At 34.6% G+C, this 24,713-nt stretch overlaps 1 long non-coding RNA gene across 1 annotated transcript; it reads left to right on the top strand.

Annotated features, from left to right (window-relative positions):
- The first annotated feature begins 791 nt into the window (after positions 1-791).
- Positions 792-2,098, top strand: LOC142555031 (uncharacterized). The gene is made up of 2 exons (XR_012822310.1): positions 792-959; positions 1,787-2,098. It is a non-coding gene; the product is annotated as an uncharacterized LOC142555031 (long non-coding RNA).
- Positions 2,099-24,713: the final 22,615 nt, after the last annotated feature.

Raw genomic sequence — 24,713 nt, 5'->3', positions numbered from 1 at the left:
AGATACATAATCATCAAGCTTTCATAGCGTGATTAATTCAAGTCTGCATACCTAAGAGTTTGAGTGCAATCAAAGATCATATACTCCATCGCTCATCAAGCACACACTCAACAGAAAGATATCCGATCATTCGAGATCATTTTCGTGCTACTAAATAATATTGTTTTACTTACATCAGTAACCTGTTGGTTATTTGATTAATAGTGGTGTCTGGTGAATCTAGGGTTCTTAAAATCCAGAAGTGTAAAATGATCATTAAGAGTTCCAAAACAGGCAGTGTGATAAGACCTGATTGAAGTAAGATGTTGCAAAGAATTTTGTAAAGCCAAAGTCTTTTAGTGGAATCCTTCCTGCAGAGGAAGAAAGGGTGACGTACGTAGGAGTGTTTTATCCGAACATCCATAAAAAACCCCGTGCCTTTATTTTTCGCAAGCTCTTACATTTCTAACCATATATCGTTGATTAGAATGCCAATCGGTTGAAACTATCATTAGAATATTGAACCGTTTTCTGCACTTTTCAAGTGGTTCATATTTCTAACCGTTTGAGAAAAACATTCAACCGCCTAACAACAGTTGAAAACAAATTTAAAAAGCAAATATTTTCAAAGAGTTTATTCACCTCCCCCTCTGAAATCTTTTCCGATCCCAACAAGATATAAGATACATATAAAATTAAAATAATACACAAGTGTTAAAATACTCAAAATTGGGACTATTGAGCATATGTTAATATTATTAGAAACCCACAGATACACACACACACCACCTACCATAGTTAGAACCAAAAGAAGAAAGCCCCAAAACCATAAACCCTTCCCCTGTTCTCGTCGCCCTTTTCCTCCACCCGAATCTGACCACCGCTACCACCGGGTAAGTGCCGTAGATCACCAGGGAAGAGAAATCAAGGCTTAGATCTTGGTGTTAACATGTCCTAAATTCCAGCTCTTGTTCGATTTAGTAAGTTGCCGAAAATCCATAATTAACCGCTCCGATTTAATTCAATTTCATTGTATTTTTTGCACCAATATTGATACATAATTGCGTTAATGTTGTAAATTACACATTTGACTTCCTTATATGGACAAAATTCGAATGAATTTCAAATTCATTTTATATTAAGTATACCATTTCAATGATATTTATGGTTGAAATCTACGTTATGAGATTTTTCCTGCGTTACTTTTACGCAAATAATATATTATCTCATTCTAGTTGAATTTCGGAAAAGCATGAAATCAACATAATGATATTTTTCCCATTTATTTTTACGCAAATAATTTATCGACTCAATTTCATTCTGATACGCAAAATCTTAAATACATATCATCATAATCTTTTTTTAAAATTATATATCAAAATATGCATTGATTTACCTCTATATAAAGCAACCCTAGCCATAGTTTGTGATACACCAAAGACACCTTGTGAAAGATTTAGTTTATCTTTTACTCCCTCTATGCATGATTCATATTTTCATCTTCTCATCACGCTTTCGAAAGATCGAATGTTTGGTCATTTTTCCGATAAAATTAACCGATCTTTGTTCATGGCATATCAGCTAGTTTTAATATTACAGTAAGTTCTAAACTTCTTCTAGTTATGGAGTCAGAAATTCATCTTAAAAACACGAAACCGAAAGTTTAAAAGATCCTTTAAATCTAAAGGTGACAAAGAATTTATATTTCTATTTATTCATATTAATTAATTTTCATGGATTTTGATTATATTTTCGAGCTTTATGTAATTAATTATAATTTGGTAATATTAATTTTGTGACTTGATAGGAAATTCGTGAGCTCCAGATTCCAATTCAGAACCACCTATTTCTGGATGGAATTCAGTGGTGGACACAGCATTTGTATGTATTCAAGGAGCTAAAGCTTGAACGAAGAGGCTGATAATTAGGGAATGAGCTTGTAAATTAATCGTATTGATTTATTCTTGAAGTTGAAAAGAAAATTTGATTCTCGGTTTCGATTCTGGATTCCTCTCTATTCCTTAAACTTTTCGGCATTGATCTTCCATCAACTTTTACACGTTTTCGCTCGAATTAAGGGGCAAAAAACAAATATTAATGTACATGGTTTCGATTTTGAGTCGATGTCAAACATACATATTGAATTATTCAATGCTCTAAACATGTGATATCATACCCGGGAGTTATTCTCAGCAAGTAATATCGAAACCCAATTTCGTTCTCAGCAAGTCTTATTGAAACCAGATTTTTTTCCAAGAACTTGAGAATATATTTGTTTTAATTTATTGGAAAAGTTGCAAATATGAATCTTATTGATCTTGCTTATGATTTTGGTTCTTTTGCAACTTTTAACATTTGTTTTACTAAAACACACATATGTGATGTTGATCATGGCTGATGTATCATCAAGTATTGTCGAGAGAGTATCCACCCTTTTCTTCAACCTCAACACTAGCAAATGATGTAAAACAAAAATAAACATTAAATTCCACTTCAAAAAAGGAACAAAAAATTTTGATCCATGAAATCAGAGGATACGATATAAAACCTTAGCTTGCCAAGAAATATATTACATCCATAAATAAATCATCGTCCTAAAATTAGATGATTTAATAAATGGTTTCTCTTAACATATCCACTCCAAATGGTATGTTAAGTATTTATAAGTTTTGGTGATGTTCCCTAAATTTCAACAAACAAGCTATTTCAGTGGTCCACATTTAAGCAGACCCATCGCACTTATTTCAGAAGATCTGTTTGGGTCTATCAAATTCAGAAAGACGACTGTTATTGATTTATCAAGATATCTCTATTCACAACTGATTTGTTCTATCAGGCATATAGTATTGGATGTGTTTCCTTACTCGAGAAGTCATATTATCAGGAAATCAAATATCAGACAATGTTCAAAGTATATAAAAAAAATATTATGATCATTGAATGTCATTGCACTACAAGAAAAAAGACATACGACAATGGTGATATCATGAAAAACCGTTGTTAAAGCCCCTGTGGTTAAATGATTCGCTCAAATAAAATTAGCGACCGATTTATTCAAAACCATTTAGCGATGGTTTATTTCATGTTATATTAGCGACGGTTTTTTCATGATTTCCGTCGCTAATATTTTCAGTAAAATAAAAAAAAATTACTTTTAATAATTTAACAAATCTAAAAAAACTCAGTATTTGACTATGCTAACAATATTCATGAACTTAACTAACACTTAAAAATTTACCAAAAATTAAAGCGAAAAAATTTACCCTGAATCGAAACTAAAATCGTATAAGAGAGAAAAATTTTAAGTGTTGTAAAGTGATAAAATCGTGTAAAAGAGAACAATTTTAAGTGTTGTGAAGTGGTGTGCAGGAAAATGGACCGAAGGTGCGGATATTTATAGACAATTTGCGACGGGATTTGCTTAAACCGTCGCTATTGCAAAACCGTCGCATATTTTAAATGTGCAACATTTTTGTTTACAACCGTCGCTATAGCGACGGTTTAAGCAAAACCGTCGCTAAAATTAGTGACGGTTCAGAGAAACGGTCGCTAATTTAAAACATGCGACAGTTTTACTTAAAATCGTTGCTAAATTTAGCGACGATGTTAAGCAAAACCGTCGCTATTTTTAAAATAGCTATGGTTTTACTATAACCGTCGCTATTTTTAAAATAGCTATGGTTTTACTATAACCGTCGCTAATGTTAAAACCGTTGTATTTTGCTTAAAAAACGCACATACGACAACGGTTTACACTAAAACCGTTGTCGTATGTGCGTTGTTGTTTTGGTTTTTTCTTGTAGTGTTGCTTCAATGCATTTATTTTTGCATAATATATTTCGAATAAGACGAATGACATGTAGCATCCAGTGCTATTTATGTTATGGTATTGGTATGACTGAATTATAGTCATTCAAATCTGAACATTGCAAATCATAAGTAAATGGACATCCCAAGATTCAACAAAAACTCGACACTTTTACTATATTTTATCTATCTTATGTGATATTCAAAAGCTTTGCCTAAAACTTACAAGCATACGCATAAAGATATTTGATCTACTTTCAGATATCATCTATGCTAAACTTTTAATCCTAAGTTTTTCAAAGTATGTACTAATTTTCGTGTGAGTTTGTAATTAACAGAAAGAGTTTTTATGTTCAGTATTTCTATACGTTGTCAAAAATTGTTCCTAATAGCATCAGTAGGTTGTGTTTTAAGCCCTATTGAAATGAGTGTTTAAAAGTGTTGTAAAACCAAAGACTTCTTAGTAGAACCTTCTGAAAACAGAAGAAGAAGAGACGTAGAAGGGAATCATCATTCGAACTTTCATAAACAACATTTGTGTTATTTACTATAAGTTGAATTTTTCCTTTGTTGATTTTTTGTTTGTGGTTTACCTCTTGAATTTTTATGTGATGGCTCTTCAATTGCCTATTGAACTTGAAGATTGAGATTCGATTTCAGTTATTAACACCAACTGAGATCACTGTGTTTCAGAAGAAGGAAAAATTTTGTGATTGTCTGTTGAGTTACGAAATCAAAAATCTTAATTTTGATGATAACTAATCTTGTTATTGGCAAAACTTGTTATTGTATCACAACATATTTCATTAAGTGTGCAGTTGGTAGCTGTCAAATTAGAAGTGAAAATTTGTTGAAATATAATTTCAGCACAACTTAGTTTATGGTGAACAGAAGTGTTTTGATGATATCTCATATCTCAATGATAAAAATGACCAGCCACCAAAACTAATGATTAGAAAACTCAATTTTTCACAAGACATATTTCACAACAGCTCAGTTGGTTCGAAAGTTATTTAGGCAAAATATTAGTCACAAAATCGAGCTGACGGAAACAGAAATAACGATCAGCTTAGTCTGACCAATTCTGGTATTTTTGTCATATCTATTAGTTAGGCTTATCAAATGGAAAGATTCATTATGTGTTACGAAGCTAAAAGAATGATACACAAATCATCTTCAGAAAGTAAAATTTTGAATCGGATCAAAAAGCTGATAAAACACGATGCTTTTCTAGTTTTGCAGTGAATGAAGTACAAGTTCTAGATTGCAAATAGTCTTATACATTAAGCATATATCATATAAGCTCAGCTCAGTTAGTTTAGAAAATGGAGAAATACCAATTCGACCGTTGCAATGTCATAATCCGTACACAACATTCTCAAACGATCATATTCTCGTATCTAACGTTTATATCAATGTAGGAGGCCATAAATACAACATATTGAAGATAAAATACATGATTTTGGAAGAGGATTCAAAGTATTAGCAGCCTATAAGAAGAATATTAGCTAGAGTGAGTGCAAGCCAAAGAAAGAAATTCTTGATAGATATATCAGCTTAGTGAGAGCATTTCACTTGTATGTGATGATACATTTAAGATATAAATATATTGTAATGGATTAAATTATCACACACAGTCACTCACACATATACATGAAATTTGAGCTTCAAATTTAGATGAGTAAATCTTCACAAAAAGACATTAAAGATTTTGTTTTTAGTCTTAGAGTAAAAATATTAAATATTATGCAGATTCTGAAGTTGCGACCTATAATCGTGAGTGTGCTAGGAGTTTTCAAATAGACAATGGATAAGTCGTATATTGAAATGGGTTTATACAAAAAGTTATACTAATAAAGTCTAGTGAATCCTTTTTAGATGGAAGAAGAGGTAGCATATGAATTGTTAATATCCCAATATCAATAATCAAATTCGTGTCTATTTATTTATCGCATTTACTTACTATTGCTATTGTTTTAAGATACATTGTTGAAGTATTTTACGTGTTCTTCAAATACCAAAATATTGTATACAAAGTGTATGGTAAAAAATTTCAACAAAAAAGTGTTTACTCAATTCAACTTGCATAACTTTTAAATACTTTTCAATACGTTTAATTTGTTTTTACAAAGAATTATTTTGAGTGTCTTCCGTTTGCTTTGAAAACCAAACTCAATTTAATTTTTCTGTGTTCAATATTTCAAGAATCGAGCTATTATATCTCAATGTTTGTCCTCCAATCAATCCTATCAATGTTTATCACCTCTTCTAAACACCTCGACCGATCCTGACATGGTATGTAAAGAAAAATGCATATGAACCAACATAGTGCTCAACTCAAATTTGTTATAAATAATTTATACATGATTATTCCTATTTGCTTAGATTTGAGAGATTTGTGGTTAAAAAAAATAGGCCAAGATAATATCTTTAAATATTTATGTAAGGTCCAAAATTAAGACGACATAATTCAACTGCATGCAAATATGAAAAATGACTAATTAATTGATTTTAATTGCTTAATTGATTATGTGACATGTATGCTTATTTGTTAAATAGGATTTTATTATCATTAGGCATAAAACTGTATTTTTAAGGATTATTAGAGTTGCGATCGATGAACGGAGACCAATGGCTGAAAAATGTAAAAATGTTTTATTAAATAATTAATTTTAATTATTTAAAATATGGTTGATGCTTTTACATTTTTTTTTTAAAATAAGAGGTTTTGAGGTGATTTTATACGCCAGGGCGTAAATTTTATCGGTGTTGGTTTTTCAACGAAAATGCAAACGTTTTGGCGACCCGTCTAATAAATTCACAAACTTATTTAAGCAAAATTATTTTAAATATTTTAATTAAACACTAATAGGCTAAATGGGCCTAATTAAATTAATTAATGGGCCTAAGCCTTGTTAATGGATTAATTAAATATATAATATGTTAAACCCACCCTTAACCCTACATACTACATGCCACGTTTTAGAATTTGCACACCAAATTTCCCTCAAAAACACGGCACACACACACACCACAATTTGGAAGAAAATTTCAAAATTTTCAAGGAGGAATTAAAGCCAAGGTTGTCGTCGCTGTTCTTCGCAATCGTCAACGAATAATCGTGCATTAAATACGCAAAGGCACGCATATTTCTTTCCTTCAAAACATCATCACACCATAATATGTTTTATGCATGAAAAGTATGGAAATCCAGTGACACTTTTGTTCTATTTTCGTTTTTGTACATGACATGAAAATTCAAGCATGATTTATAATCCATTAACATGTATATTGTGTTGTAAATGGGGCTGCCATGAATTAGGATTGTAACAAGCATGTTTTACACGAGTTAGAGTCCTTAGATCCCCACCCGTCGGCTGCACAACATGAATTACAAAGCTGGTAAGCAAGTTGCTGTCATGGTGGGGAGGAGGGGTTCGGTTTTGGGACAGAGGGACTCGGCTTGGTCTTGGCTTGGGACAGGGCTCGGCCAGGGTCTGGGGGAGTCAAGGATAGGGTCCAAAGCATGGCTAGGACCCGAGTTAAGATGGCTGGGAGGAGTCCTAGCCACTCGAGAAGAAGCGCACGTCAACCTTGGTTGAGCAGACTTGCAAGGATTTAATGGCTTGGCCAGGGGTCTCGGGCTGGGATAGGTCGAAAGGTTAGGGTCCTAGGATGATGCTGGAATGGCTGGTTCAGGGGCTGGCTCGGTGGGTTAGGTCCTAGGCGCACAAACAAGAGTCCTTGTCTAAAAAGGGTTCTCGGCCATGCAAGGAAGCTAGGGTTGGGGCTTTGGTTTCTGTGTTTGGGGTTTAGTCCATGGGTTCTAAGGGTCATGGAGGGTGCCTAAGGGGGTTGGTCAGGGTCTGGTCTAGCATGGCTCGAGGGTGGCTTGAGGAAATCGGGACATGGCTTGGGTGGAACTTTTATGGGTCAAGTTAGGGTTTTCTAGTTGGAAATCTATAGAAACACGGCTCACGGGGGTCGAGTCATGGTTCACGAGGGCTAAAATAATATAAATAGTCTAAATTTTGAATTTAGGAATTTTATATTAAAGTTTGGGATTTTTCGGAATTAAAACGCATTCGAAACGACTAATTACGAAGTAATTAAAAATCCTAGTAGTTAAGCTAAATAAAATTTTGAGAAATTTAATTTAGGCTTAAATAATTATTTGGGACATGTTAGAGCCAATAAAATTAAGAAAAAGTCAAATTCAAGGAATTTTACGTCTAGGGGTAAAACGGTAATTTAACACCTAAAAATTAGTAAATGTCATTGCAGTGCTCTGATTGCTGTTTTATATGTTAATATGATAATTTTAAATGTTCATGTTTATGTATATGTTAAAATGTTATTTTTAAAATGTTTATAGGATTTTATGATTTAACGTGAACATTTAAAAGACATGTTGCATGCTTGGTTTAAAAGGAAAAACGTTATTTGCATGTTTAAATTTTTTTATAAAGTGATTAGAATATGAAACGTTGAAGGAAGTGAAGTAATTGTGACTAATACGATGATATGTTGAAAATATCGTGAGGGTTATGGTCCCAGTGGGAGCCCGACGATCGTGTTTCCTTGGATACGGATATGTATACGATGATATGTTAATACGTAAGGTCAAGGCTCAGTTGACCGGTGAGAGTGTTGCTGATATTCCCGCCGCCTAGTACCGTGGTTACATGTAGATGGATCCATCGCCCAACACGTAGACGTAGATGAACACGAAAATCACAATTAACGATCTGAATTCAACGAAAAAGAAAAAAGAATACGTATATGTTGATGATAATATATATATGAATATGTTGAAGATGTTATGAAAATGTTTAAGAAAATTTTTATGTTTGAAGTTTATGCATGTCATGAAAATGCTATTTTACGTAAAAGTATTTTTCACTGTTGCGTGTGGTTTTATACGTATTATTTGGTATTAAGATTATGATGTGTTGAGTCTTTAGACTCACTAGGTGTGATTGATGCAGGTGAGTATGATAATAATGTTGAGAGAGGCTTGGATGCCTGATTTTACTGGACTGGAGGTGCAGATAACCCGAGGACCAGCGCTTCTATTTTCCGCATTTACGTTTATGTTTATGTTAAAGATTTTTACGACTATTTGTTTATGCTTTTTGAGAGAATTTTGAGAGGTTTAGTATGTGCTACACTTTTCAAATTTATTGATTTTTAGGTTTGGTAAAATGTTTGACGATTTGACTATTTCTTTTTATTTCAAATATTAGTTGGTCGATTTATTTTAAAATGGTGCATGATATTTTATATATATGTATATGTATCAGCCGAATTGTTTAGGTAAAAAGAAAATTAGTATTTTTTAAGCAAAACGAATAGCAGACGTTTCAGTTGGTATCAGAGCAATGGTTCTGTAAAGGGTTGTGCCACCATCAGCGCCGGGAAGATCAGTCGTCAAGCCTCAATTTGTAAGTTTACATGCTTTATATGATTTAATATGATGTTACCTGCATGACGATATGAATAATATGTTTGCGTTACAATTTTTACTAGCTTTTTTGAGTATATATGCTTTGCATGCTTAAATTGATAAATGAATTAGGATATGTCACATGATTAGAAAACTTAGATTTAAATGCATGTTGGTTACGTTAGAATTTGAAAAACATTCAGATAAAATGCCTCCTAGACGTGCCCCTGTTATTGAGAATCAAGCTGAGAACAATGTGAACCGACAAGAGAATCAGAATGTTAATGCACCCCCGCCTCCTAATGGGGATGCTTATACTCGTGCCTTGGAGGGGATGGCTCGTATCTTCGAGCAGCAGTTACAGCAGATGCTGCAGGCACCTAGCCACAGCATGACGTATATGATCAGTTCCGGAGGCTAGGGACAAAGGAATTTTCTGGCACCACCGATCCCTTTGCTGCTGAGAGTTGGATTCGTTCACTCGAGGTACACTTTCGTTATCTAGATATGGGGGATGCTGACCGTGTGAGGTATACCACTTACTTGTTTAGAGAGGATGCTTCTTTATGGTGGGAAGGAGCCGAGCATGGTGTTAACCTTGCTACACTTACATGGGCTCAATTCAAGGAGATGTTCTACAAGAAATATTTTACTGCTGATGTTAAATGACGATTGAAGAGGGAATTTATGATTCTCTGTCAGGGAGACGCTACTGTTGCTGAATTTGTGAAAAAATTTGATAGGGGTTGTCACTTTGTACCCCTTATAGCGAGGGATCCTGCGGAGAAGCTTAGACACTTCATGGATGGTCTACGACCTACCATTCGGAATAATGTTATGATGATGCGTCCTTTGGATTATGCTATTGCTACTACTTATGCATTCCAGTCTGAGCAATCTTTGAAGGACATTGAGTTTGAGTTATAGAGCAAGAGGCAGCAACATCAGAATAATAATCAGCCAAATAAGAAGCCATATATGGGTCATCCTAGACCTCAAGGGCCTCAAAAGCCCCAAGGTCAAGTCAAGAAGCTAGCACCACCAAAGCCACAACAACTGGGAGCACCGAAACCTGCTGAGAGGAAACCATGCAAGGAGTGTACTCGCTTTCATTTTGGCAAGTGCATGTGGGGATCTTTTCGATGCTTCATATGCAAGGAGGAAGGGCATAAGGCTGCTGATTGTCCGAAGAATAATGCACCTACTGTTGGAAGAGCATATGTTATGAATGCTGAAGAAGCTGAGGAGGAGGCAGACACTACGCTTATCACAGGTAACCTAGTCATTCAACATATTTATATTGCTTTTAAATTGCATGAAATGTTAATTTGGTTATTAGAATTGAATTGGGATCAAGATTAACCTATTGGAAATTAGGTTGCATATTCTACCTTAGTTGGATTTAAGATATGATTTTAGGAACAATAGAAAATGGTATTTATTTTTGAGCCTTGTTTTATGCAAAGGATGTAATAATTCCAAATAAAAGTTTTAGGGCCAAAATTAAAGAAAAATCATAATTAAAGAATTTATTAGAGTTTCGAATTTATGAGTGGTCAAATGTGCAATTTTAGAAAATTTGAGGGACTAATTGAAATTTTCAAAATTTTGAGGACCAAAATGTAATTAACCAAAATTTAAGGGACCAAAATGTAATTTCCGAATTCTTAAGGGTCAAAAATGTCATTTTCGAAATTTAAGAGACCAAAATGAAACTTTTCGAAAATATAAGGATAAAATTGCGAATATCCAAAAATTTGGGGACTAAAATGCAAATTTCGAAAATTGAAGGGCTAAAATTTAATTTTTCAAGAAATGCTTAAGATCAACACGTAATTTTCACGTAACTTTGGGAAATTAATTATAGAAATTTCCTTAAGCTTCAACATGAAAAGATTTAAAAGACATTTTCGCTGTAGGGAGGATTATCATTCTAGGTGTAACAACCTATGCACTGCTAGATTCGGGAGCTACACATTTTTAATATATGAAACCTTCATCAAAAGACTGAATATTACTCCTCGAGATATGGGTGATCAAATGCTCACATCTAAAATTGTCAAGAATCTGGAGCTTCGTTTATTCAAAGATGTGGTTTGGGCAGATCTTATTGTGCTTCCTATGCCTGAATTTGATATTATACTTGGGATGGATTGGTTATTTGCGGATGGACCTTCGATTGATTTTCGTCAGCGATCAATGTCTATTCGACTGCGTAGTGGTAAATCTATTGTCTTTGAGGCAGCGAGAAACAAACAAATGCCGCACATCATCTCTTGTCTATGTGCGAGGAAGCTAATTAAACGTGGATGCCAAGCTTTTCTAGCATATGTCACTACCGTACATGCTCCTATCAATCAAAAGTTAGAAGATGTTGATATTATCAGAGATTTTCCTAGCGTCTTTCCCGAGGACGTTTCTGGCATTCCACCCGATCGTTAAGTGGAATTCTCTATTGAACTAATGTCGGGCACTATTCATATATCTAAAGCACCTTATCGTCTAGCATCCGCTGAAATGAAAGAATTAAAAGATCAAATCCAAGAATTGCTAGACAAGAGTTTTATTCGCCCTAGTCATTCTCCATGGGGCACACCGGTATTATTTGTGAAGAAGAAGGATGGTAGTATGCGACTCTGCATTGATTATCGAGAGCTTAATAGGGTCACTTATCAAGAATAAGTATCCACTGCCAAGAATTGAAGATTTATTTGATCAGTTACAAGGAGCATCGATATTTTCTAAGATTGATCTGCGTTCTGGATACCTTCAATTGAAAGTAAAAGAGTTGATGTTAACAAAACAACGTTTCGTACTAGATATGGGCACTACGAGTTTATGATCATACCAGCGATGTTCATGGATCTCATGAATCGCGTATTTCAGCCATATCTGGATCAATTTAATATAGTCTTCATTGATGATATATTGATCTATTCTAAGAGCAAAGAGGAGAATAGTCGCTATTTGAGGACAGCACTGCAAGTTCTGTAAGATAGGAAGCTTTATGCAAAATTCAGAATGTGTGAGTTTTGGCTTGATCGAATGGCTTTCTTAGGCCACATTATTTCTAGTAACGGCGTTGAAGTTGATCCAAGTAAAGTCGAGGCAGTGAAAGAGTGGCCAGCACCGAAGAGTGTTACCGAGATTCGCAGTTTCTTGGGACTAACTAGCTATTATCGCAAATTTATTCAAGGATTCTCATCCATTGTAGTACCTTTGACATCCTTGACTAAGAAGAACGCAAAGTTATTTGGGGATCCGTGTCAAGACAGTTTTGACAAGTTGAAGCAAGCCTTGATATCAGTGCCAGTGTTATCTATGCCGTCTGGGCAAGGAGAGTATGTTCTATGTACCGACACTTCTAAACTTGGTTTTGGCGCAGTTCTGATGCAAAATGATCGAGTTATCGTATAAGCGTCGAGACAGTTGAAAATTCACGAGAAAAACTACCCTACTCATGAACTTGAGCATGCAGCGGTAGTTTTTGCATTGAAGATTTGGAGACATTACTTATATGGGAGAAGTGCAAAATATTCACCATCATAAAAGTTTGAAATACTTCTTCACCCAAAATGAACTGAATATGAGACACCAAAGATGACTTGAATTAGTAAAGGACTACGACTGTGAGATTAGCTATCATCCGGGAAAAGCTAATGTTGTGGCAAACGCATTGAGTCGAAAAGCAGCAGTTATTACTCAATTATCTCTTCAAAGACCGTTGCAGTCCGAGATATAGCGGTTTGAGCTTACAGTTTATGCTCGGGACGAGGCCCCTAATCTTGCCACATTATCAGTACAGTCGACTTTGAGAGATATAATTCGAGATGGACAGTCTACCGATGAGCAATTGCAAAAATGGAGAGCTAGAGATGAAGCCAAGGGCCAAAAGTTATATTCAGAGATGGATGGCATAATTCATTATCGAGATCGTTTATGGGTTCGTAATGGTGATTCTTTGAGAGATCTTATTATCAAGGAAGCTCATGTCACACCATATTCCATTCATCCGGGAAGTACGAAGATGTACAAAGATTTGCAGTTATTATATTGGTGACCGGGTATGAAAAGATACATTATGTGTTTTGTGACCGAATGTTTGACATGTCAACAAGTCAAAGTAGAGCATCAAAGACCAGCGGGAAAATTTAAGCCACTTCCTATTCAATGAGAAAATATTACTATGGACTTTGTTGTGGGATTACCGAAGAATATGAAGGGATTCAATGTTATATGGGTGGTAGTGGATCGTCTTACAAATTCAGCGCATTTTCTAACTATCAAGACGACCTTCATCATGATTCAGTATGCAGAGTTATATATTCGAGAAATAGTCCATCTGCATGGGATTCCTGTATCTATTGTTTCTGACAGAGATCCGAGATTTACGTCATCTTTTTGGAAGAGTCTGCATGTAGCGATATGGACCAAGTACTATTCAGTACACCATTTCATCCTCAAACCGATGGTCAGTCTGAAAGAGTTATTCAAATTTTGGAAAATCTACTGCGAGCATGTATTATTGATTTCCAAGGCAGTTGGGAACCGAAATTACCTCTAGTGGAGTTCACCTACAATAATAGCTATCAATCATCAATCGGGAGATGGCTCCTTTTGAGGCACTTTATGGAAGGAAATGTAGATCTCCTATTCATTGGGACGAGGTTAGCGAAAGAAGAGAGATTGGTCCGGATGTGATTGAAAAGACTGCCGAGCTTGTTGTCAAAATTCGTGAGAGAATGAAGACCGCACAAAGCCGACAAAAGAGTTATGCCGACAAAAGACGAAGAGACCTCGAGTTTGTAGTGGGAGATCATGTGTTTGTGAAAATAGCACCTATGAAAGGTGTTATGCGATTTGGCAAGAAATGCAAGCTTAGTCCAAGATTTATTGGTCCGTTTGAGATTTTGGAGAGGATTGAGACACTAGCTTATAGAGTGGCATTGCCACCAATGCTTTCTGGAATTCACAATGTGTTCCATACTTCGATACTGCGAAAGTACATGTCGAATCCCTCACATGTGCTAAATTATGAACCTCTACAATTAACTCCAAATATGACATATGAAGAAAGACCTGTCCAAATCTTGGCAAGGCAAGAAAGAAGATTGTGAAACAAAGTCATTCCAATTGTCAAGGTCAAGTGGCTGAATCACTCGGAAGAAGAAGCTACTTGGGAAACCGAGAGGGACTTGAAGAATCGCTACCCAGAGTTACTCAGTAAGTTCTAATTTCTAGGACGAAATTTTATTTAAGGGAAGACGAATTGTAAGTTCCAAAATTAAGATGACGTAATTCAACTGCATGCAAATCTAGGAAATATGAAAAATGGCTAATTAATTGATTTTAATTGCTTAATTGATTATGTGACATGCATGATTATTTGTTAAATAGGATTTTATTGTCATTAGGCATAAAACTGTATTTTTAAGGATTATTCGAGTTGCAATCGATGAACGGAGACCAATGGCTGAAAATGTAAAAATGTTTTTATTAAATAATTAATTTTAATTATTTAAAATATGGCTGATGCTTTTACATATTTTTGAAAATAAGGGGTTTTGATGTGATTTTATACGTCGGGGCGTAAATTTTATCGGTGTTGGTTTTTCAACAAAAATGCAAATGTTTTGGCAACCCGTCTAATAAATTCACAAACTTATTTAAGCAAAATTATTTTAAATATTTTAATTAAACACTAATAGGCTAAATTGACCTAATTAAATTAATTAATGGGCCTAAGCCTTGTTAGTGGATTAATTAAATATATAATATGTTAAACCCATCCCTTAACCCGACATACTACATGCCACTTTTCAGAATTTGCACACCAAATTTCCCGCGAAAACACGGTACACACACACCACAACTTGGAAGAAAATTTCGAAAGTGTCAAGGAGGAATTCAAGCCAAGGTTGTCGTCGCCGTTCTTCGCAATCGTCAACAAATTATCATGTGTTAAATACGCAAAGGCATGCATATTTCTTTCCTTCAAAATATCATCACACCATAATATATTTTATGCATGAAAAGTATGGAAAAACAGTGACACTTTTGTTTTATTTTCGTTTTTGTACATGACATGAAAATTCAAGCATGGTTTATGATCCATTAACATGTATATTGTGTTGTAAAAGGGGCTGCCATGAATTGGGATTGGAACAAGCATGTTTTATACGAGTTATAGTTCCTTAGATCCTCACCCGTCGGCTGCACAACATGAATTACAAAGCTGGTAAGCAAGTTGCTGTCATGGTGGGGAGGAGGGGTTCGGTTTTGGGACAGAGGGACTCGGTTGGTCTTGGCTTGGGGTAGGGCTCGGCCAGGGTCTGTGGGAGTTAAGGGTAGGGTCCTAGCCATGCTAGAACCTTAGTTAAGATGGCTGGGAGGAGTCCTAGCCACCCGAGAAGAAGCGCACGTCAACCTTGGTTGCGCAAAATTGCAAAGAGTCAAGGGCTTTGCCAGGGGTCTCGGGCTGGGCTAGGTCGAGAGGTTAGGGTCCTAGGAGGGTGCTGGAAGGGCTGGTTCTGCTGCTGGCTTGGTGGCTTAGGTCCTAGGCGCACAAACAAGAGTCCTTGTCTAAAAAGGGTTCTCGACCATGCAAGGAGCTGGGTTGGGGCTTTGATTTCTGTGGATGGGGTCTAGTTCATGGGTTCTAAGGGTCATGGAGGTTGCCTAAGGGGGTTGGTCAGGGTCTGGTCCAGCATGGCTCGAAGGTGGCTCGAGGAAATCGGGACATGGCTCGGGTAGAACTTTTATGGGTCAAGTTAGGGTTTTCTAGTTGGAAATATATCGAAACACGGCTCACGGAGTCGAGTCATAGTTCACAAGGGATAAAATAATAAAAAAAGTCTAAATTTTGAATTTAGGAATTTATATTAAAGTTTGGGATTTTTCGGAATTAAAGCGCCTTCGAAACGACTAATTACGAAGTAATTAAAAAGCCTAGTATTTAAGCTAAATAAAATTATGGGAATTTTAATTTAGGCTTAAATAATTATTTGGGACATGTTAGAGCCAATAAAATTAAGAAAAAGTCAAATTCGAGGAATTTTACGTCTAGGGGTAAAACGATAATTTTACACCTAAAAATTAGTAAACGTCATGGCAGTGCTCTGATTGCTGTTTTATATGTTAATATGATAATTTTAAATGTTCATGTTTATGTATATGTTAAAATGTTATTTTTAAAATGTTTATAGATTTTATGATTTAACGTGAACATTTAAAAACATGTTGCATGCTTGGTTTAAAAGAAAAGCGTTATATGCATGTTTAAATTTTTTTATAAAGTGATGAGATTATGAAACGTTGAAGGAAGTGAAGTAATTGTGACTAATACGATGATATGTTTGAAATATCGTGAGGGTTATGGTCCCAGTGGGAGCCCGACGATCGTGTTTTCTTTGGATACGGATATGTTTACGATGATATGTTAATACGTAAGGCCAAGACCCAGTTGACCAGTGAGAGTGTTGCTGATGTCCTCGCTACCCAGTACTGTGGTTACATGTAGAAGGATCCATCGCCCAACACGTAGACGTAGATGAACACGAAAGTTACAATTAACGATCTGAATTCAACGAAAAAGAAAAAGAAATATGTATATGCTGATGATAATATATATATGAATATATTGAAGATGTTATGAAAGTGTTTAAGAAAATGTTTATGTTTGAAGTTTATGCATGTCATGAAAATGCTATTTTACGTAAAAGTATTTTTCACTGTTGCGTGTGGTTTTATACGTATTATTTGGTATCAAGATTATGATTTGTTGAGTCTTTAGACTTACTAGGTGTGATTGATGCAGGTGAGTATGATAATAATGTTGAGAGAGGCTTGGATGACTGATTTGACTGGACTGAAGGTGCACATAACCCGAGGACCAACGCTTCAATTTTCCGCATTTATGTTTATGATTATGTTAAAGATTTTTACGACTATTTGTTTATGCTTTTTGAGAGAATTTTGAGAGGTTTAGTATGTGCTATAGTTTTCAAATTTATTACTTTATAGGTTTGGTAAAATGTTTGACGATTTGACTATTTCCTTTTATTTCAAATATTAGTTGGTCGATTTATTTTAAAATGGTGAATCATATTTTATATATATGTATATGTATCGGCCGAATAGTTTAGGTATAAAAAAATAATAATACTTTTTAAGCAAAATGAATAGCAGACGTTTCAATTTCTGTTGGATGCAATAATTATCTCTGCTTGGTAGAGCGATCGAACCGTGGTGCTTGAGCTACTGTGTGGTTTAAAAGATTTGAGTTGCATCATTACCACTAGCTATAGCTTTTGGTAAAGCGGTAAGCATTTGGTCCTACAATTGTTATCAGAGCCAAGGTCACGGATTCAATTCCCATTGATTGAAAGGAGTGCAATTATTGGGAGGGAGATTGTTGGGTGCAATAATTGTCTCTTCTTGGTAGAGCGATTGAACCGTGGTGCTTGAGCTACTGTGCGGCTTAAAAGATTTGAGTTGCACCATTATCACTAGCTATAGCTTTTGGTAATGTGGTAAGCACTCGGTCTTGCAATTTCTCTCTTAATTTTCTCCTATAAATAGGATAATTGAGTTCAATGAAAGTTGCACCTGAGTATAGACTCACTTCATATTTTATCAATTTTTTCTATTCATCTATCTTTTCTCTTATTGTTTGTAACACATTATCAGCACAATAATGTAATTAATTGAGAATAAAGATGAATCTTATTCTGTTGATGCTCATGAAGAAACACAATGTGTCGTCAATACTCAATTTTATGATATATTCATTGGTGCTCTAGAAGTAGCACAAGTATAATTATTGATACATTGACGTCCATGAAGTATTATGATTTTATAATGTTGATGGCTCTAAAGTAGCACAAGATGATTTTATATAAAGAAATATTCATGATAAATTCGAAGAGATATTTGAGATCTAATACATTGAGAATCTACAGAAATTCATGATTATAATATAATATATTAAGAATCTAAAGAGATTCATGATTAAGATCTGATATAAGATCTAACGTACTGATAATCTAAAGAAATTCATGATTATTAACATATGATATAAGATCTAAGATGATAAGATCTATAAATATTGTTGAAAGATATAGATCCAATGCCAAAATATATCAACATTAATATTAAAAAAAATTGATCAAAAGATGCAAGATTTGTTTATACATGAAGAATATTAATATAATATATAAGATTTATCAATATTCTTGAAGAATATTGATTTAAAGCATTTATGGTAAAATAATTTTTGAAGATCTTACAAATAGATAAATTCATTGCAACTTCTTAAAGAATATTGATATAATATTTGAAATTGTCAATAGTCCTAATTTTTTTTATTAAAGATCTAATATTTATCAAAGATATTGACTTGATCAATCCAAATCATATATTTGTTGTTAATGCTCTTGAAGAAACATGATTTTATATTTTTCATTATATCCGATGAATAGTTACTCGATGTTCAATTGTGAACTGTATAGGCTATTGAATAAAAATTAAAAATGTGTGGCAGTGAGAGTGCACCGCAAACAATAAAAAATTAAATACAATGAATTGGTATTTTCGTCTGTATTGGGCAACGACGACCATGGTAGTCTATGCAAGATGATGACAATTGGTTGTTTTATGACGATTTTGAGTCATTTTATTTATTTAATTATTAAACTAATTTATTTTTGTTTATTTCTCAGCTTTTTTGTTTACTCCTCTAGAATGCCTTGAATTATTACAGTGAGTTAATAGATTCAACCACATTTTAGAATATTTTGGCATGTGTTGATTCATATAAATTTTTTTGATGACATAAAATAATTATCAATTTTGTGAAATTATTATATTAATCAATAAATTTTATGAGATATTGTATTAATTTATTATTCAATTTGGTGATTATTTTATCGTTTGGGATTTTTTTTATTTAAGGACATATTGGATTGTTAGATTTTTATTTCTCATAATTTGATATTTCTTATTTTTTATTGTGAATATAACTTATGAATTTTTTCAAAGTTATTTGATTAAAAATAGCCTTTTTAAAAAGTGCTATTATTTTTAAATAAATGATAAAGTAATTTATTATATGTTTTTATTACATGTTTGTAAATGTAGGAACAAAAAATCCCAACATGAAGTGACATTCATGATAGACCGGATATCATTATTTAAGGTAAAAATATATAATATACATAAGAATTGAAAATGTATGTCAAATTTCTCAATTTCGGTTCTTCCAAAATAATGATTAAATATCTTAATTTTTGTATTTTGTTGATTCCCCCCAAAAAATAAAGAGAGAGACAAATATTGAAAGTTGTCTAATTAATGTTATTCATTCTCTAAAGTGAATGAGAAAGTGGTCATTAACACAATTGATATTGTGGTTGATTAATTCTTCAAACAAGAAGAATATATTATCTCATATCAAGTGTGTAATAAATCATAATATAGACACAAAATATTGAGGTATCGTCGTAATCAATTATTATACTAAATGTACATCAATATTATGTCATATAACTATTTATACCATATCGTACTTGAAATGCGAAAATGGATTTTATTAATATATATCAAGTACGATATAAAGTTTGTGCATGCCATTGGTGTTACCAAATTATTTTCATTATATGTTGATATGAATGTATTAAAGATCTAAAAGATCATTTGATTGATGATGCCAAAAAAAAAATATATATAAAAAATAGTGATAAACATTGATGTATCTAAATTTTTTAATACAATGTCTATATTGATTTGATATAAATATGATATTATAAATCAATAATTCTAGAAGAGCTAAAACGCTCAAAAAGTATCATTGATACAAATACTATCAGAGTTTGTCATGATTCAATTGGTTTGAGCATCCAAATTATATAAATAGTTAACAAACTATTAAAAGTGAACAAAATTGTTAATGTGGAAGCCATAATTTCTTGGATAGATAAACATGAAAAAAATTTAATCAAAGATCCAAAGTATTTTATGAATTCTTAGTTATGGCTTATTAAATTTGATACTACTATCAATATCTCAAACTGGGAGAAAATCCCTATTTATGTTGGAATGAATAAGTAATGATAAATGTGAGCCCACGAATCGCAACGGGATTTTTTCGAAATTACTTATTGACAAAAATTTACATGATATATCATCAAGAAAAAATTAATTAAAATAGAGGATATGCATATCAATTTTATGATTATAAATATTTTGGTTTAGTTGATTTATTTGCCTCAAACTATTAAGACTATTGATTTTTACAATAAATGTGCCATATATTGGGATATCTGGAACATATATTGTAAATAACATGCCAACCGATTATATGTTAAAATTTATTGGTTGTGCGAGAAATGCACTACAATAATTCTCTTGAAGAGATTGTAAATATGTTAAAAATACTTTGGATGTTATGATCTAATATTTATAATTAACAACAATGAAATCTTTATGACACAATTTCTCATTTGTTATTCTTGTAAACAATGTTTTCAACATTGAGGGGAAGAAAATAAAAGCTAAACTAATGCTATTGAGAGTGTTTTATTCGATCTACATGTAATATAAAGTGAACATGATTGTTGGGGATCGATGTAGAGTTTAGAGGGGGGGTGAATAAACTCTTTCCTTTACTGATAGATTTTTGCACAGGGTGCTAGAATCCTGTTAAAGATTGTAGCTGTTCTTGTTCAAGATTACGTCCAGCAGATCACAATAATAAGTGCGAAAACAATCCGATGGAGTAGGGTGAAAAACAGTAATAGCAGTAGGCAATAGAACAGTAGTTGTTTCTGGAAGTTCGAAGATAAAATCTTCTACGTCTCCCCTTCTTCTGTTTCCAGAAAGTATCACTAAAAGACTTTGGATTTCACAGTACAACACTTGTACATACCCACTTCAGCAGGGCTTATCTTTTGCCTACTGAAACTCTTAGTAACTCAACACAATATGATTCAGAATAACAAGGTTCTAGAAAAGACTCTTTTCCAGTTTACAGACTCTTCTTCAAAAGAATATCGAAAAAGGTTTTACTAGAAGATATTAAGAAACAGCAGTACAAAAATGATCTCCAAAGATCAGATATAAGATATAAAGCGTGTACTGCTTTTTCTGTAAGTTTGAACTTGAAAGATAACGATTTGTTCGCGGTTGCTCAATGTAACGTTGGATAGATAATGAAGTTGATCAGCATTGTTCTTCAAATGGTTTTGATCCATATATATAGATAACTTAGATCCAACGTCTATAATCAAAACGACTTCTTTGACTGCTGATGAAATCAACTTTATTTCCTGAAAAGGGTCCTGCAGAAAAGCTTCAAAGCAATCAGTCTAGTTTCATACTAAAACTGGTAAAACGTAATAAATAACTACGTACAGCATTAATGATGCAATTAATACTCGTACTCAATAAAGTAACAGGTAACATTTAAGACTTGTTCCGTTAGCACAGAAGACGTTAAGTTACTCTAATTTCAGACTTAGTTCTGCTTCTGATTTTCTAACTTCTGAAGACTACTGCTTTTATATTGCCTACTGATTTTTACTAACAGCCTGCTGGTTTTGATTCTTATCGCCACAATTAAGTTAAGTCTAACAATTTTCCCCTTTGTGGTGATGCCAAAACCTGGACGTTAGCAGAGATTAATGGCAATATAAAACAACAAAATATATTAAGATAATTAATCAAAAAATTTTTTAGTTATCAGTGCCAATGTCCCTGAAAATAATTTCATCATTCTGAGCATCAGCATTTAGATCTCTTCTGGCAGAGGATTCTGCCATGTCTCCAGTTCTTCTTTCTTCTGCTTGTCTTCCTTTTGGTTCTGTTCCTTCCCTCTTTTTGGCATCAACGGCCATGACTCGAGTAATTAAGTCGTTCATACGCCCAGAGAGATTCAATTCCATTGTTTAGCATCTCCAGATATGGTGCCTGATGAGATACTCGTTCATTTACAGTATTAATAGATTTAGATTGAGACTCAATCTTGGCATCCATCAATTCCATTGTGGTGGAGACTGAGCGAATAACATCATCATGGTTAGTGAATCGTTGGAAAATGTCAGTTTGGCCGAGCATGATAGCACCCTGGCTTCTGGAAACAACTTGTCTAAAAACAGTGGTCTCAGCATGCATTTTGTTTACAGATTCTACCAGTGCGAAATATCTCTTTAGATATACGGTCTCGGAAAAACGTTGTGCCACTCACTTCAGCGGCATGTTCACGAGATATTTTCTTTACCATCTCCGATAGATTGTTGAGATTTCTTTGCAGAGCTTCTATCTCAAATTCCATATTAAAGATTTCTGGTTCCGGAGATGGAGTCCTGGTGAGCATACGCTGCTTGATTTCAGCAACATGGGAAACATGAGCAGCAGAGTCAGAGACAGACACAACCAATGCAGTAGAGGTTGTAGGCTTTGGTGGAGCAGTAGAAGGAATCGCGTCCAGTAGAGCAGTAGTAGGACCAGGTTCAGCAGAGCTTTCTTCTGGAGCAGTAGAGAGAGGATGTGCTGCAATAGTTTCCTCAGCAGCAGATGGAGCAGTAGAAGTTTCTTCAAGAACATTAATTTGTTCAGAAGCGACATTCTCGTCGTGTTGAACAAATTCAGTGGTTTCCAGTGGTTGCTCCGAAGGGATGAGTTCAGATGACCTTTGCAATAGAGCTGTCATTTCTGCTTGATGATCAGCAGAAAATTTCTCAAGATTTGGTAATGGGTTATCATCTGATGCTTCCATGGGTTGGGATTCGGGTGAGGTTTCTGAGAGTACCACATCCTAATTTTATTTTGGTGGAGCAACAGTAGGAGCAATGGACTGAATGACCTCATCCACCGAGGCCAGCTCTTGAACAGAGATCAAAGACGATGATCGAGTAGGCAGTTCTGGTAATGCAAGAGTACTCGAGACCTTTGCTTTTCCGGGAGCTGTGGTCCTTTCCTCAACTGGATGTATCTGCAAAAGTTCAGGAACCATGCCTAACCTATATGAAAGAGGCTTAGCAAAAGCCTGCTCTTGAGCGTGAATCTGTTCAATCAACAAATGCAACTGGTCAGTGATAAGTTGATAACATCCTGATCATGAGGAGCAGTAGGACTCATTGGATCAAAATTAGAATTTAGGGTTTTCAACACGGAGTCCATCTCCTTCTGCTTTAATTGATCAAGGATGTAATTTCTGCGATTCATTGCTTCAATGACATTTTTGGTTTTTGCAGTAGCAAAAACTTTCTTCTCACGCTTCACCATATGTGCCAATGCGTTTTCAGTACGTAAGTAAGTGAAAGAGCGAAAAACTCTCATCTTCAGCCATTCATCAAAGAACAACATATTTGCCTTGGCAGATTTTTCAATTTCCTCAGGGTGAAGCTCAATGCCAGTTTGCACTGTGTTTTTGGTGTGTTGAGCTTGGGGTTCTTCAAACAACTTCCCTTTTTCCTTTTCCAGGAGGAATAGGCAGCACGGACCGAGTAGTGGAGGATCCGGCTAATGAATCTCGAAAGACAACTCCAGTAGCAGGTCTGAGAGTAGACACTGAGGTTGATGTCGATGGAACAATTACAGCTACTGGTGCGATGATAGAGGGGGCAGCAGTTGGTTGTGAAACAGCAAGAATGACTACTGGTTGTGAAACAGACTTGGGTTTGGATGGGGTGACTGCTGGAAATATTTGTCTCAACGGGACATCATCCAAATCAGCAATGGCTGTTGTTTTCTTGATGCGGATGGTAGTCCTGGGCTTCTTCTTGCTCAGAGTTGCTACTGGAAGAGGAGCTTGAGTAGGTGCAGCTGATTCTTCAGATACAGTCTTCTCTGAATCAGTCAAAACAATTTTTTTTTTATTTTCTTCTGAGTAGCTTGGCCTTCGTCTTGAGCATCCCCAATCTCCTTTATCATTGAAACAAATTCAGCCACAGTTGGCTTAGGCCGTAGAGCAAGCACGTTATCAGCATCGGCCATAGTTAAAAAAGAAGCATCATGTTCAGTGGTGAATGGAAAACCAGCATCCTTCAACATCTGACTAATTTGAACATCAAAACCAGTACTCTTCCGCGAAATCATTTCTCTCATGATTTTGAATAGAAACCAACTCCAATCTACCTTAATATCAGAAGTGATTGCAACCATCACCTGAACCTTCTCCTTGGTTAAACGATCAAAAGTACCAGCTTTCACAGAAGTGCCTTTGCCACAATATCAGCGAGTACTTGGTACTCCATTTTCAGAAACTTCTTGAAACAAGAGGGAGAGAGTTATTCTCCAGAAGCTGAGAAGGTAGAGAGAGCAATGGACATTTCTTCCTTCGTAAGTCCTGACAGATCAGAGGTGCCTGAGATTGGAAGAAAGAAAGTTGAACCAAGTAGTGCAGCATCAATGGAAATAGTTGCGTCCCCCTGGGAATGAATGATATTCCCATCTTGAACAGTTGCTTTGGCGAAGAATTCCAAAA

The sequence above is a fragment of the Primulina tabacum genome, chromosome 9, assembly GCF_025594145.1.
Source record: "Primulina tabacum isolate GXHZ01 chromosome 9, ASM2559414v2, whole genome shotgun sequence".
Taxonomy (NCBI): domain Eukaryota; kingdom Viridiplantae; phylum Streptophyta; class Magnoliopsida; order Lamiales; family Gesneriaceae; genus Primulina; species Primulina tabacum.
This window is presented reverse-complemented; position numbering and strand designations above follow the sequence as displayed.